Raw genomic sequence first — 17112 nt, forward strand, 5'->3', positions numbered from 1 at the left:
AAAAATCAACAAAGAAACAACAGAGCTAGTCTACACTATTGAACAAATGAATCTAATTGATTTCTACAGAACATTTTATCTCACAGCTTCAAAATACACATTCTTTTCATCAATGCATAGAACATTCTCTAGGGTAAACCATATGCTTGGCCATAAAACAAAGATCAACAAATTAAAAAAATTGAAATCATACCATGTATCTTCTCTGAACACAATGGAAAAAACATCTGTAAAGTAACAAAGTAAGAAAGTCTGGGCCCTGACTGCATGTGTGGAGGCGTGCAGGCACTCTCATGGTTGCAAGAAGCACCTCCTACCCCTTTTAGAGGCTAACAGCCCTCCTCAGTTCTCCTGGTCTCTATCACTGACTCATCTCCCTTCTGTAAGTGACTAAGTCAGGTTGTGGGGTTGAGTGGCCTTATCCTAGGGTGCTGAGAGCTCTGGAAAGCAGTTACGATGGCATTGATAGAGGCGGTAACAACAGTCACAGCAGGCAAGGAAGACGAGAGGCCAAATCGAGTTTGGAGATATGATACCACATATCATCATCATCATCATCATCATTTTAAGGATTTATTAATTTGACCTACAGAGTTACAAAGGGATTGAGAATGAGAGAGAGATAGAGAGAGGGAGAGAGATGGAGAGAGTGCGATATGTTTCATCTGCTGGTTCATTCCTCAAAAGGCCAGACCGGTAAGGGATAGGCCAGGCAGATAGCAGGATCCAGGAGCAATTCTTCTGGATCTCCTCATGGGTGCAGGAGCCCAAGCACTTGGACCATCTTCCGCTGTCTTCCCAGGCACAATAACAGAGAACTGGATCAGAAGTGGAGCAGCCATGTCTTGAACCAGCACTCATATTGGGATGCTGGCATTGCAGGTAGCAGCTTAACCCACTGCACCACAGTGTGGGCCCCTACACCACACAATATTAAACAGTTGGAGAGATTGAATGAAGTCATATTTTCAGCCAGCTACAATGACAAGATCTACAAGGATTTTATGGAGGTTGGAGAGCTATCAAAATTTGCCCATTTCAATGATATTGCTGTAGATGTGGTATGCTAGAGGGTGGGTCGTTCCCAGAATCAGAAGAGGCTTTACATCATGACATTTGGATGTCTGACACCTCACCAAAGGCTAGTAATAGGGAAAAATGTTAAATCATGGCTTAAACATCTGTAAAAAAGATAGTGTTTTACAGCATTGAACTGTATGTCCAGATCAACAATGAGTCAATTCACTTGACAGGAAATTTGGCTTTGAGGTTACTAAGGCAAAGCAGAATTATCATAAGAGGATAGAGCCAGAAAATGATCACATGCTACAGAAAAACCTCAAGTCCCTTCTTTCTAACGCTGATGTAGATGTGCAAAAAGCAGACAATTGAACAAATTACAAATGAACTTTACTTTTCCTGCAACACCACTATCCCATGTTGAAGTACTGGTTCAAGTCTTGGCTGCTGCACTTCCATTCCCACTCCCTGCTAATGAACCTGGACAAACAGTTCAGGATGGCCCAGTACTTGGGCTCCTATGTGGGAGACCAGGTTGGAGTTCTAGTCTCCTGGCTTCAACCTGGCCCTGCCCTTATCACTATGGCCACTTGGGCAGTAAGCCAGTGGATACAACCTCTCTCTCTCTCTCTATCTCTCCATCTCTCATTCTGTTTTTCAACTAAATAAGTAAATAAATCAATAAATTAATCTTTTTTCAAAAACCCAGTCACATGTTTCTTGTCTCACACATCTTTTTATGTAAAAATGGAAATCTGATTTATCAGCAAGTATTTGATAAGTAGTACCAAAAACTCAATGAAGAAGCATACCCCATGATCCTAGAATTTTCCCTAATTATATGAGAAATATGCAAACTATTAAATAAAAATTAGCATTTGTATATTACTTGACATCACAGAAACATTAGCAGCATCCCAAATACCCAAAACTGGGTAAACAAACATGGCTTATGTACAGAAAATGAGACTTAGTAGGCATGGAAACAATAACAATAACATCCATAAGTTGTAGGAAAATATTTTTGTGATATACTGTCAGGTATGGAAGCCTTTTGAGGAAGAATTGAGTCTGAGTACACATCAGGATTTTCCTAGGTATAGGCTTAGAATATTCTAGGATGTGAAAAACACATGGTGACTGTCCCACTTCTGTATAGAATGAGGATGGCCAGATATATCTTGGGCTGGAGGACGAGAGGCAGGGTAAAAAATTTGTCCTCTAAATTTGTGGTATATATTAAGGCTTTCACCCTGTGCTCCTGAATGAGGCTGGTCCTTACTTTCCCCAGAGTACCTGACATTAGATATCCCTTCACCTTCAGATCATCATATCCTGTCTCCATATCTCTGACTGAATACAAACAATCAGTAGCTACCACATATCTAGAGAATTAAAATGCATGTTTTACATAAAATGTTCTATTTTATATTTTGGTTAATAGAGAAAATAAAAAGGGCTGAGAAAACTTAAAATGATATAGCAAGACGTGCCAGGTAATGTGAAGGCACAGGTTAGGAATGACTACAAGACTGCAATTATTCCTCAAAAATTAAAATCCACACTATCAGTTCCTTCCAGTGTAAGGCAACCTGGTGGTGACAAGTGTCAAATTCCAAAAGAAACTGACAAGAAAATACCAACATATTTAAACAGATGGTATATTGAAACCCAGTCTCCCAGACACATGAGCAGGTAGTTTTATTGAACATTTGAGAATCACACTCTACTGTTGTAACAAATAAGATATGCAGAGACAGATTGTCTGCTGCTAACCCATTCATCAAGCATAATTGCAGTAACCCAGTTACCAACAGCACATTCTACACAGGTGTGAAGCTCAGAATGAATGCAGTTTCTCTGTTGTTCTTGGAGAAATAAATCAGTAGGAACCCAGAGACAGCCAGCAACTACTTTTGGAAGATGATTCCCTTTCTTCTTATTTTCAGGATCAAGGACTCAAATGGCTTCAGTAAGACCCAATTATTGATCAGTGGTGGGACAGGGTGTTTTAGGGTGGGAAATCTCAGACATCCATGGCTTCTGTATCAGGCACATTAGAACAATGGCTGTGTCAGCAGAGACAACAGAGTGAGCCCCTTGTTCTTAACATCGAGCTCAACTAAGGTTCTCTGTGTTTCAGGATTCCTATGTACCCCTTCCATGAGTGCTAGCAGTAGGGATCCTGTGGTTCCAACACTCTCACTCATTATAAGAACACAATGTTTGATCAGAGATATCTTGTCAATGCACAAGCACAAAAATACTGATTACTCTCATCTGCCTCTAAAGGATTGGAGGACAAATAGAAAATAAAAAAGTCATGTATGGAGAAAGAAGGTGGATGACCTTCATTCACCTGCATCATCTACATTTCTCTACTCTTTCCACACTTTTCAGAATTCTCAAGAGGGATTGAAAATACACAGGCACAATCATAGATGCACATGAAGGCATAACCACACTTTACACTTACACACACCCTTGAATTTACCAAGATGCAGCCACTTTATAGTCAGGCTTCAATAAAAAGATAACCGGGTCATGTCTCTTTCCACTTCCATGTAGTAAAGGGGGAAAAACACACCCAGCACAAGGTCTCCATTTCTGTAGACACTTGGCTTCAGGTATGTGCGGCAGCTTCTATCAGTGATGGCCTGTGAAGTGTGTAAAGGGTATAGGAGTAGAAAGAGGAAAATCAGAGACAATGACATGTCAATGTCTTCCCAAGCCATACCCAAAGCCTGGAGTTTCAGCTGAGATGAGGAGAACATAGGGATGGACCAGTTACAAAAATTCATCATGGAGCAGAGAGAATTAATCTCTTTGTAGGGCATAGCTAATTCTCAGCATTGCTATATGCCCTCAACATATACAAAATGTGTATCAGTCTCATGATGTAGACAAGGGAACAGCAGCTAGAAGCAGAATGGAGATATTTATAAGAAAGATACATGGCTGTGACCTTGCTCTTAATGTCCCTCTGATCAGAACTGCTCTGCCTTGATGTATTTATTGTTTCCTTTCAACTCCCCCATTAATTGAAGATCACCTGTCTGAGGCTCTGCACCTGTAACTCTTCATTATGGGGAAAACCCTTAGGAAAAACATGTTTTTGACTGCTCAAACCCTCTGGCTTTTATGATTTCATCATGGTCTAACAAGCCCTTGGGATTCACTGTATCCTAGGAGAGCATCTATGTTACACTATGTGAACAAAGGGCCAAATACTGTTTTGCCAATAGATGGGTTTGAAGGATTTGGCAGAGTTAGAAAGAATTGATATTGGAATAAGCAAAACACCCAGTAATGCATCATTCCACGTGATGGTTCAGCAAGAAGATGAATGGCCACATCAGTTACAGATGACCCTAGGTGTAGCGCAGAAAATGTCGTCATTGCTGTGTCTAATAGGGTAGCAACATCCTGCTAGAAAAATGGGCTTCATGATTTATAAGCAAGTGGGCTACATTGCACAGAGGGGTAGAAGCTCATTCCCCATATCTACCAATCCATCAGCCAGAAGCTTTCCCCATACAGAATTCTGGAACCACCAAGCTCTCATCATTAATGGATATTATATAGCAACTGAAAGGAAATATATTATTTTCCAATAACTTATTTCTTATTGTCATATCTATTTTCTCCTTCTTCTTTATGATAAAACAGTCTCAATAAACATTTTTTGATTTATTTATTTGAAAAAGTTACATAGACAGAGGAGAGTCAGAGAGAGAGAAAGAGAGAAGTCTTCCATCTGCTGGTTCACTCCCCAGATGGCTGCAATGACTGGAGCTGTGCCAATCTGAAGCCAGGAGTTTCTTCCAGGTCTCCCATGTGGGTGCAGGGGTGCATGGATTTGGGCCATCTTGTACTGCTTTCTCAGGCCATAGCAGAGAGCTGGATCAGAAGTGGAGCAGCCGGGTCTTAAATGAGCACCCATATGGGATGCTGCACTTCAGGCCAGAACATAAACCTTCTCTGCCACAATGCCAGCCCTGTCAATAAACTTTTCTTAATGTATATTTTCATTTCAAAATGGCTAACTTTATATGGATTTATGGTTACAGAAGAATGATTTGATATTTGTACACTTGTAGACTGGTTCAGTCCAATTATTTGCCATGTGATTTACATCACATCTTTATCATTTCCTATACTGACAACACTTAAAGCCTACTGTCTCAGCACTTTTCAACAACATGTTACTGTTCTCAAAACTGTGTTTCTCCTGATGTCTTATAGTTCACTTGAACTCATTGGCCTTGCCCAATCTTAATCCTTGTGATCAATATCTCCTGACTTCCCCATCTCCCAGTGTTGGTAACCACCAAAATCTATTTCTGCAGGATTGACATTGGACAATGTACACATGAGTGAGAACAAAGGTATTTCTCTTCTTGTACTTGGTGTATTTCTTGTAACAGAATGTGCTCCAAGTTCATCCATGTCAGAATTAATAGGATTTCCTTCAATGCTAAGACTAAACAATATTCCATTTTGTGTGTGTGTGTATTTATATATGTCAGGTTGCTTTATCCACTTATCTGCTGATAGATCAATTCCACACTTACAACTTTTGTATAAGGCTGAAATGAAAATGAGGAAAGCACATGTTTCTTTCACACACACATTTCATATCCTTTAGATACATGATTATGTGTTCATCGGAACTGCTGAATAATATTATAGTCCTATTTTAATCAATTTAATTTTAATCATACAATTTTATACATCTGTAATTTTTATTTTAATCATATAATTTTTGTTACATCTGTACTAATTTACATTCCTATCAGTGATGTGCAAATATTCCCTTTCCATCACTTTCAAAATATTTTCTCCCTTCTGTTGGTTGTTTCCTCATTGTGTTGATGTTTGCATTATTGTGGAAAAGATTTTTTTGAGATTTAAAAATATTTATTAGAATTAAGGACTTCCAGCCAGAGTGGAGTGGGCTTCCCAGAGAGGAAAACCCAAAGGGGACTTTTAAGTACAAGTTTGAAGGAAAAAAAAACCTTGATGATTATAGTGTCATTCAGTTACCAGATGTGGACAAAAAAAAACATCAAAAGGTCTCATTTACAATTCTCCATCCTGTCTGACCTGCTAAGGGTGGGAGCTCAGGAGGAGCTCCCTTGCTATTCCATGGTAAATTTAGAGATTCCAAAGGAAGGAGGGTAGCCTGTTCTTGCTAAAGATAAAGTTTTGGGGAAGAAAACAAATATTTTACACCCCAAATTCCATTGTGATCCCCTGGCTTCTAGTAACCCATCTGATGCCTCACATTCTTCCTCCTGGAGATTGAAGCCCTAACATCTGTTAGGGGGAACTGGGCAATGATCACTCTGGCTGCTTCATGCTGAAAAAGGGCATCTTTGGGAAGGGCAGTCAAGACAGGGTTGTAGCAGGAGGTGGCAGCTTGCAAAAACTGCTTCCATAAGAGGTTTCATGTGCATGGCCACCTAGAATTTTACTTTTTTAAGTCCATAGAAAACAAACCTAACAAGCAATTTAAACTCACAGGATCTAAAATCACAAGATCTAAAACCAAGGACAGAATCATTATTAGAGGCCCTAAGAAAAGTGTCTAAGCCATGAGCAAATTTTTTTCATGGAGAGGCAAATACAAACTGACAGAAAGGGCTTGAAAATAATCAGGTGGGCTTAAGGCCTTGTCAATTATTAGTCTGAGACCTATCTATATCTCTTTACATGTGGTACATCATAAGGGAGGCACCCTGTTGACTTCCATTACCTAGGTGGCCTAGGAGGAGAGCTGGCTTGAAGAGAAGGTAGGTGGCATTTTTAAAAGGAAAACCTTTATTAGTTAATATGCAGTTCTGCCTGCAATGTTTTTGACCCTAGTTGGCCACCCCCTCAACAGTAGTGGTTACTTTGGAAGCTGGGGCGAGTGAAGGGCTTGGCTTTTCAGCTTAAAGTGAACAAGGCCTGTGGCTCTGACCTGGAACCCTTCGACTCCAGGGCAGGTCGATTCTAGTGACCCAACTCTTGGCTGGCATAGTTGCCAGGGCTCGTCATAAGCTGACTTCTACTGAAGCCCTGGCTTTCCACATTGAAAAACAATGCAGTGGACTTTCCAGTTGGGTCTCTTTGATGGCAGATCACTGTGTAAAGCAGCCATTAATTGGTTTGCCGCCTATCTTTGTATTGCTTACTGCAACCCAGATTCCTCTTCCTCATGGTTTTTGTTAATACAGACCAGAATAAATCTTTAAGAGAATGCAAGTCAAGGGGTTGTTCTGACCCTAATCTTTGGTGGCCTAAATTAGAAATTTGTAGTCACAGGCATGTTCTGATAGTGGTTCGTCTTTGAGCTTTCCCAAGAGGAAAGCTATGTAAAAAAATGATGACCACCTTATTTATTAAATTTTAAGTCATTAGTAAAGCTCTCTCTTTTTGTTTGGTTTTATAAAAGGGAGGTTTTGCCTGCATACTGTGCCCATGGCAGAGTAAATCTAACTGTAGAATCATAATTTAAGCTCTCATTTTGGCTATGCTTTTATTACAGAAAAATGTTAGCCATCCCTTTTATAATGTCTAAAGATCAAATTGTACGTTATAAAGAGTTCTTCAGAATAGAATTAGCTTCCTATATTTAAGAGAATAGAGAAATGAGGGAACAAGTTAGGCTTTCCATATTGCTTACTGACAATAAGAATATCAAATGAAAACTAGCAAACAATTTTAACTGTTTAGTAACAACTTATGAAAACATTTACCTGAAGATCAAATGCCTTCTATAAATTTCAAGACAATAGTGGACGTATTTGGAAACATTGCTTAAATATCTAACACAAGTGTAACTTGTTTGACCAGCAAACCCATGTGCAAACATATTAACAAATTTATAATATCTGGTACAGAAGTTTAGGTCACATGAACCAAAAAGATATCTTTGATTAACTTAGCAGTTTGAATTTATGAGTGATATTTTATCTACAAGCCAATTAAACAGAACTCTTAATAAATTTCCCATGCAAACAGCATGTGTATACATGTAATATAACATACATGATAGAACAATAAAGTGGCTTCAGTAACAGTTTCCTAAGATTTTTAGCTGTTTTCTTATTACCATCTACCAATTAGAATTACTTTCTGCTCTTAGTGATCTGAGTTAACCATAATATAAGTTGGAACCTGTAGAATATTATTGGCTCTATCTGCTTACAGAACTGTCCTGGAGTATTGAACACAATAGATGTCAGGGAAAAAGAGGTCCTTTGGAACCTAAAAGGGCACATTTAAATACAGAACCAAGAATGATTTAACTTCATGAGCAGTAAATTTGATTTTTAAGGTTTGAAGAATATAAAACTCTGGATGACAAAGATTTAAATAGCCATGTTTAAAATTATAAACTCATTAACCAACAAGAATAGGCACTTGCTTATTCCACACAGTATTTTAGAAAGCTCCTGTAGGATTTTATCAAGCATTTAACACTGTTAGGTCTCTGGGCCTTTTTCATTAAGATAATCATCATGTCTGATAACAACACAAGCTCATTAGAATTTTGGACATTTGCATCAGTATCATTCTACATTATCATAACAAAATTTAGCATTGCTTCACATCTTGACAGTACCTTTAATATGATCCAAACAGCCATATTAGCTAAGACTCAAAATACCTGGTTGAAATAGGATCCCTTTACATCATGACATAATATGGAACAAATTTGATCATTGATACAAAATGATTACTCAAATGCTTTTAAATAAGCACATATTTAAACAACCCACAGCTCTTAATAAAAACTCAGAGAAATTAAGAGAATACAATAGATAACTTCAACAGAACACAAAATCTGTCTTTGGTCATCCCAAGAATTAATTAAATAAAACTTAAATTAGTTAGCACACGGAATTATCCCATAACCTGGAACAATTTTAGCAGAGTCAGAATGAGGGAAGAAAATATATCTTACTGGAGTCAGTTTAAAAAACAACTGAGTCACCAATTAAATAAAACTATTAAAAAGAGATATTATTTTAAACAAATTTTTAACACTATCAGAATATTTACTAACATACATGCACTGCAAATAACTCATTGTTTTAACAGACAATCAATTTCTAATTCTAGGTCAAAGAAAAATAGATTAATAGCTTGTATGTTCAAAAATTTCTTTCATAACCTTCTGTGACTTCCACACACCCAAATATCCTATCATTTCCATTACAGTCTAGAGTAAACTAGCCATCAGGATAAATAATTCTTACAAACCACCTCCTTTTTTTATTAAAAAAAAAATCTTTCCTTCTTAAACTTCCTTACCAAGAACACTCTTTCCTTTTTAACCTTCCTTGATTTACATTTTGAAATAACCCTTTAGAAGTCTCCAAATTAAGACAACATTTTAAAATAAGGTAAACATCAAATTTCAGCCTTAGTTAATTTCAAGTGGTGTTGAGCTATTTTATTTTCTTTTGCTTTTTATTTATTTTTATTTTTTAAAAAACTTTTAAGCAAAAATTTCCAAAGTACAACTTTTGGATTATAGTGGTTCTTCCCCCCATAACCACCCTCCCACCTGCAAAACATCCCATCTCCTACTCCCTCTCCCATCCCATTCTTCATTAAAATTCATTTTTAATTTTCTTTATATACAGAAGATAAACTTAGTATATACTAAGATTTCAACAGTTTGCACCCACACAGACACATAGAGTATAAAGTACTGTTTGAATACTAGTTTTACCATTAATTCTCACAGTACAACACATTAAGGACAGAGATCCTACATGAGGAGTAAGTGCACAGTGACTCCTGTTGTTGATTTAACAATTGACACTCTTATTTATGATGTCAGTAATCACCCGAGGCTCTTCTCATGAGCTGCCAAGGCTATGGAAGCCTCTTGAATTCACAAACTCCGACCTTATTTAGAAAAGTCCATAATCAAAGTGGAAGTTCTCTCCTCCCTTCAGAGAAATGTACCTCCTTCTTAGATGGCCAGTTCTTTCCACTGGGACTTCACTCACAGAGATCATTCATTTAGGTCATTTTTTGCCACAGTCTCTTGGCTTTCCATGCCTGAGAAACTCTCCTGGGCTTTTTAGCCAGATCCAAATGCCTTAAGGGAGTTAACATCATACTTGATGGCAAATACTGAAGTGCTACCCACAAGATTAAAATCAATAAAAGGATATTTGTTTTTCCTGTTTGTCTTTGACACTGCACTATTATGGCCAGGGCAAGTAAAACAAAAATGTTGATATAGAAAAAAAAATCAGTGTCTTTACAGATGGCATGGTTTTATATGTGGAAAAGCCCAGTTCATTGATAACAAGACTGTTAGATCTCAGAAATTCATTAAAAAAACTTCAGTATGAAAAATAAACATGACAAATTCTATACAATAATGTGTAACCTTAAAATAAAATGAATAAAATAATTCCATTTCAAGTGATACCAAAATTATAAGATACCTGGAAATTATTTTAACCAATGAGATGAAGGATTTGTTCACTCAAAACTATAAAACTAGGTTGAAAGAAATTAAACAATAATCCATAAATGGAAAGATACTCCACATCTATGTATTGGGAAATATTATAGTTGTTAAAATAGCAATATTGCCTAACTTAATGTACAATGTAAGTGGCTGTCAAAATTCCAACTAAATTTTGAAAGTAAGAAAAAGCAAAACTATAATCCATATAGAATTTCATTAGAATCTGAATAATCAAAAACATCTTGAAAATAAAAAAAAAAACCTTGAGTACTCTCTATTTTTCAATTTTACAATATGAAGGGGTAGACATTGTGGCACCAAGGATTAAAGCCAACATATCCTACATAGAAATGCCCATATCCTACATGGAAGTGCCTGGTTCAAGTCTTGGTACTCTGATTTTGATAAACTTTTTTGCTAATTTGACTTGGAAAGCATCGTATGATGGCTCGAATACTACAGATTTTGGCTCCCTTCTATTTGTGGGTAACCCAGATGGGCTTTTCTCAGTGCATGTAAAAGGACACTATATTTTAAACCAAAGACATATAAGTATAGAAAGTTCTCTAGGAAAAATAAATAAAAAGACATTTATAAAAATCGTTATCCTTGAAATTTTGGTTCCTCCTTTGGGGGATTAAAATAGCCTTTATTTTCTCAAAGCTAATTGTCGCTCCCCCATTCGCAGAGGAAGGACACCGGACGCTGCGCTGTTCTCTTTGTCCTGCTCTTCCCAGGTTTGCTGCCGCTCGTTCCCTCACTCACGGAGGAACGACGCCATCCCGGGTTAGCTGCCGGCACCCCGCCTCCGCGGAGGGGCAGCACCCCCCGCCGCTTTCCCCGCTCCCGCGGAGGAGTGGCACACCGCCGGCCGGCTCTCAGCGGCTGCTCAGATGTTCCTCAGATGTTCCTGGTGCATGTTGTTTCTCTCCTCCTTTATAGTCCTCTTCCACCAATCCCAACTCTGCTGCCCACACGATGAGCATGACACTCTCCTCCAATCAGGAGCAGGATCAGCTCCTGCAGCTTATCAAACTGATGAGGCAGCTGCGTAGAGGTTGTTTGCTCCCTCTCAGTGCCATATTGTGGGGGAGCAGATGCATAGAATAAGTCTTAATTCCAGTAACTTAGTCTAGTCTCAGTTGCTCCCCACACTAATAAGTGCTTAAAAACACAAGAAACAAAGGACAAAGTCATGCACAATAATAAGCAGTTGAATTCATCATGTCCTTCTGGGTCCTGTGTGTGCACACACATCCACTTTTATATAATTGAGATCATATGGAATGTATGGATCATGCTTTTCCACACTCTGAATATTTACCAATTAAAAATCACAAAGCTGTGTGAGTATTTTAATATCCAAGAATACACATCAGCTCAATCTGTCAGGAAAAAAAATTGATCTGATTTTCTTAGAAACAAAAATTTCTAATACAAAATAGCAACAGGCCTCTAAATACAAGTTTTGGTGAGTTACAATTAAGACACTACATTCCCTTACTGCCCAGTTTACAGTGACACACATAGCAATGGTACATACTAAGTATTCTGTTTTTAAGAGAATTCATGATCAGATTGGTATTATTGAAATATTAGCAAGAAAGCAAGTTTGCATTCACTTTCTTAATGTACTCCTATAACACAGCCAAAAGAAGTGCATATCCACCAATGGCTATCTTAGAAGGTAAATAGAACACCTCTCCTTTGTACTTCCTTTGCCCCTCTGCTGCTGGTCCAGTAAGGAAGTCCTGATACACACTACACTACTCAGAGGTGGTTTAATGATTCCAGGTCCAAGATGCATGTTTTCTATCAATTATAACAAAAAGATATGGGCAAATTGGCTTACTCGCCAGCTCTACTTTTTATTATATGCTGCCACCCCAGGACATCCATAAAGTGTAGAAGTTCCAAAGAATGAACTTTATCCACAATGAACATGGTATTTACCAAAACACACACACACACACACACACACACACACACATATACTTATTGGTCTAATCTAAAACCATCTTCTAGATAAAGAGATACAAATAATGAGCCCCTCCTTTCACCCTCCCCTTCCATCATTCCAGGGTCTAAGCCCAGGACTGTGACATCTCCCTCCAAGAGGGCTAGCTAGCTAGGGTCACTCCCAAAAACTATCAAACAAGATATTTATATAGGGATTATCTTACTACCTCTACTTTTAACATATTTTTGGCATTAGGAATTATTTATCTTTAAATATTATTTGAAAGGCAGAGTTACAGAGAGGCAGAGAGAGGGAGAGACAGAGGTCTTCCATCTGCTGGTTCACTCCACAATGGCTGTAACAGCCAGAGCTGGGCTGGTCTGAAGCTAGGAGCCAGGAGCTTTCTCCATGTATCCCACGTGGGTGCAGGGGCCCAAGGATTTGGGCCACCTTCTACTGCTTTTCTAGGCCATAGCAGAGAGCTGGATTGGAAATGGAGCATCTGGCATGGGACTTATTTATCTTTAATACATAGCAATATTAACTTAAATATATCTATATAAAAATGGGTAAACATTCTGAATAATCTAACAGGAAGGTAACCCTTCTATGTACACTTCCTCATGGCCACCACTGATGCTGCTGTCCACCACAAGTGATGTCAGCATGCTCTCCAAGACATCAAGTTTAATGTCATTCCCAAAATATAGCCACTCCTATGAAATAACAAAACTACTTAAACAGGTGATACTTTTCAACACTGGGAGACCAGGTGCTTCCTGTTAGGACTTCAGTTTCCAACTATCCACATGGTAGCCCCCCAAAAAACTCATACATGTAACAGGTTCTAATTTGATAGTGTCTTATCAATAAGAACATTCTGATCTAGAGCCCTTTCCCTTCCCACCTCTTCCAATCCAGTGGACAAGTATGTGCACCTGTAATGCTTAGAGGGAATTATAAAACTTTCACTTCCATAGGTCATTGTAAAAACAGTCTTTTCTAGGAATTTTTCTTCTTTTTTTAATAGAAAACTTTTATGTAATAAATATAAATTTCAAAAGTACAACTTTTAGATTATAGTAGTTCTTCCCCCCATAACCACTCTCCCACCTGCAAACCATCCCATCTCCTATTCCCTCTCCCATCCCATTCGTCATTAATTTTCATTTTAATTCTCTTTATATACAAAAGATCAACTTAGTATATACTAAGTAAAGATTTCAACAGTTTGCACCCATACAGACACACAGAGTATAAAGTACTGTTTACAGACTAGTTTTACCATTAATCCTCATATTACAACACATTGAGGACAGATATTACATGGGGAGGCAAGTGCACAGTGACTCCTGTTTTTGATTTAACAATTGACACTCTCATTTATGACATCAGTAATCACCCAAGGCTCTTGTCATGAGCTGCCAAGGCTATGGAAGCCTCTTGAGTTCACAAACTCCAACCTTATTTAGACAAGGCCATAATCAAAATGGGATTTTTATCCTCCCTTCAGAGAAAGGTACCTCCTTCAGATCTTTCATTTAGGTCATTTTTTGCCACAGTGTCTTGGCTTTCCATGCCTGAAATACTCTCATGGGCTGTTTAGCTGGATCCGAATGTCTTAAGGACTGATTCTGAGGCCAGAATTCTGTTTAGGGCATCTGCTTTTCTATGATTCTGCTGTGTATCTTGCTTCCCATGTTGGATCATTCCCTCCTTTTTAACTCTATCAATTATTATTAGCAGACACTGGTCTTATTTATGTGATTCTTTTGACAGTTAGTCCTATCTTTATGATCAGTTATGAACTTAAATTGATCACTTTAACTAGTAGGTGGCATTAGTACCTGCCAACTTAATGGGATTTGGAATCCCATGGCAAGTTTTTAGCTTTACCTAAGCTCAGGCACTGGTTTCCTATGAATTTTTTTTGACAGGCAGAGTGGGCAGTGAGAGAGAGAGACAGAGAAATGTCTTCCTTTTCCATTGGTTCACCCCACAATGGCCGCTGCAGCCTGCGTGGTGCAACTGGCACACCTCACTGATCCAAAGCCAGGAGCCAGATGCTTCTTCTTGTCTCCCATGTGGGTGCAGGGCCCAAGCACTTGGGCCATCCTCCACTGCACTCCCTGGCCACAGCAGAGAGCTGGCCTGGAAGAGGGGCAACCGGGACAGAATCCGGCGCCCTGGCTGGGACTAGAACCCGGGGTGCTGGTGCTGCAGGCATTATAGTATTAGCCTATTGAGCTGCGGTGCCAGCCTCCTATGAATTTTAACACAAAGCATATTCAATGTATTCATTTAGTTTTATCATACACCAACAACCTCTTTAACATCTTAAGTAGGACTGGTTTGCCCTTTATATTTGTTATGTACTTAGCAAAGTAAAACAAAGTAACAGCATGGGCAACAGTTAACCTGGACCAAATGCAAACTGCCAGGGCAGAGCACTCACAAGCAGCTGACTCTCAAAATGACTCTGTTCTTTCCATGGACAGAGAAGGCTTGTGGGGCAGAGGGGGGGTCCTGTGCACCCCATGACTTTGGGAAACCAGTGACTGCAAATAGATCATAGGGCCTAGTTGGGGCTTTGGGAAATCATTGTATCTGCAAACAGAGGTTCAAAACTCCCTGACTTCCTGGGATAGGTCACTACAGAGGGTTCCATGCTCACTCTGAGGATTTCACAGATCATTTTTGCAGTTCATGCACCAGCATATGTGAGGTTTGTGTCCACTGTGGGCTAATCCTGGGCATTGATAAACTTGGAAGAGAGGCAGTGAGGTTGCAATTATGACAACAGGCATGATCATACCCTTCTACCTACTGACGATAGAGATTTACCAGGCCCAATTTGGGTTTACCCTGGATTCTTGCCCCACCCTTGAACATTCACCAGAGCTGCCTGGCCATACCCAGCACACACCTTTGGGTATTCACCAAAGGGACAGACACTCCACTAAACTGTAGAGGCATAGGTCAAAGATAAAACATACCACTGAATAGAATTATGAAAGATACCAATCAAATTTTGTAAATACAAATGTACATCCTTCTCAAATTGTTTCTCTTCATAGTTGTACTTAAAATATAGCAAGTTGATTCCTTTGATTGAAGTCAGGTGCCATTCTGGAAGACCAAGATGTAGAGTACTGGGGATGAAGGGAATGAAGTCAAAATACAAACAGAAATTGGGAATATCTACACACTCATCCAGAGTGACATGTAATCTTTGAGCCAAGAACAAATTTACTCAATTTTACTATAAGACACATTATTTTTCCTGAAGCACAAGTATATTCCATAATATATAACATATTGATACTTTTCATAGTCAAACAGGAGAATGGTATTTTTAAAAATGTATACTTAGTTCTCTAAGTGAAACTTGTACATTAGGTGGCTGTGCCAAATTATATCTCTCATACATCAAGAATAATAAAAATAATCACCCAAAATTAGAAACAGAACAAAAATTATTGCCAGAATTGGATTATAAGAATGGTATAATTGGCTGTTAACCATTCCCAACATGAAAGCTACCAAAAACATCAAGACTTAATTTTGTGATGTAAATTTCTGTGATGTAAAATTAAACTCTGGGCATGTTGTTGATTAACTTTCTGATAATAACAGATACTACACTTGATTTTAGCCAAAAGGCTGAGAAGCGATGATGATTAACTTTCACTGAAAGATTTTTTTCATTCAAGATCAAATTTTTAATTCAATTACCTTGAAAAATATCAATGTTTTAAAATTGAAAATATGTTCTTCGATCTTAAACTATAATGAGGAAAACAAGCACAATATAATAAGGAGAAAGGAAATCTTATGTATCATTGTGCAAACTAATGAAATATAAAACAGAAAAATGGTGTAGAAAACTAATGATATGAAAATCTGCTCTTAAGAAGATCAATAAATAGATCACAGCACAGTGAAACTGATGAGGAAAAGACATAATTGACATAATTTAACAATATTGGAAAGTGAAAGAGATAACATTCCTACAGATGGGGAAATGAATAATATAAAGTAATATGATGAATGCATTTCTGCAATGATGACACCTTACATGAAATGGATGAACTGAAGCCATAAGTTAATATCTGAGACCTTGCTGCCCAGGAAAGATCTGTTTTCAGGATTAGTTGATTCATTGAGATGGCAAAGGACTAGCCTGTGAGTGCAGCTTTCTAGGCAAACTCAACAATTCAGAGCCCACAGCACAAACTACCTTCTGTATGGGGCTTTCATGTTTTAGTCCACCATTCCTCTGCTAAATCACTACAAATCTAGGTGAAAGAAAACCAGGGATATCTAGCCTCTACACTCTAGACTTACATGGAACTTATTCAAAGAAGCCTATCCTAAGCCTCCATACCCTACTCACCCTGGCATGTTCATTGCTTCTCATAAAAATCACAAAAAAAATCTTTTTAATCAAAATTTGTATTGAATTATACACCTTTATGGGACACAACCAAATATTTCAATGCATAAAAACAATGTGAATTGATCAAAGCAAGCAATCAATTTCTCTAACTCCCCACCATTTTTACTTAGATTAGCTCTACTCTATCAGTTCTCTATGAAATATACACCAAGATTGATGTATGAAGACATTGTAAATCTGAGTAGACCA

At 38.2% G+C, this 17112-nt stretch overlaps 2 pseudogenes; one reads left to right on the forward strand and one right to left on the reverse strand.

The window, feature by feature from the left end:
• The first annotated feature begins 456 nt into the window (after positions 1-456).
• On the forward strand, positions 457-9455 carry LOC127488237 (N-alpha-acetyltransferase 50 pseudogene; annotated as a pseudogene).
• A 6513-nt stretch (positions 9456-15968) lies between these two features.
• LOC138848857 (U2 spliceosomal RNA) lies at positions 15969-16139 on the reverse strand (annotated as a pseudogene).
• Between the last annotated feature and the right edge of the window lie 973 nt (positions 16140-17112).

The sequence above is a fragment of the Oryctolagus cuniculus genome, chromosome 2, assembly GCF_964237555.1.
Source record: "Oryctolagus cuniculus chromosome 2, mOryCun1.1, whole genome shotgun sequence".
Lineage (NCBI taxonomy): Eukaryota > Metazoa > Chordata > Mammalia > Lagomorpha > Leporidae > Oryctolagus > Oryctolagus cuniculus.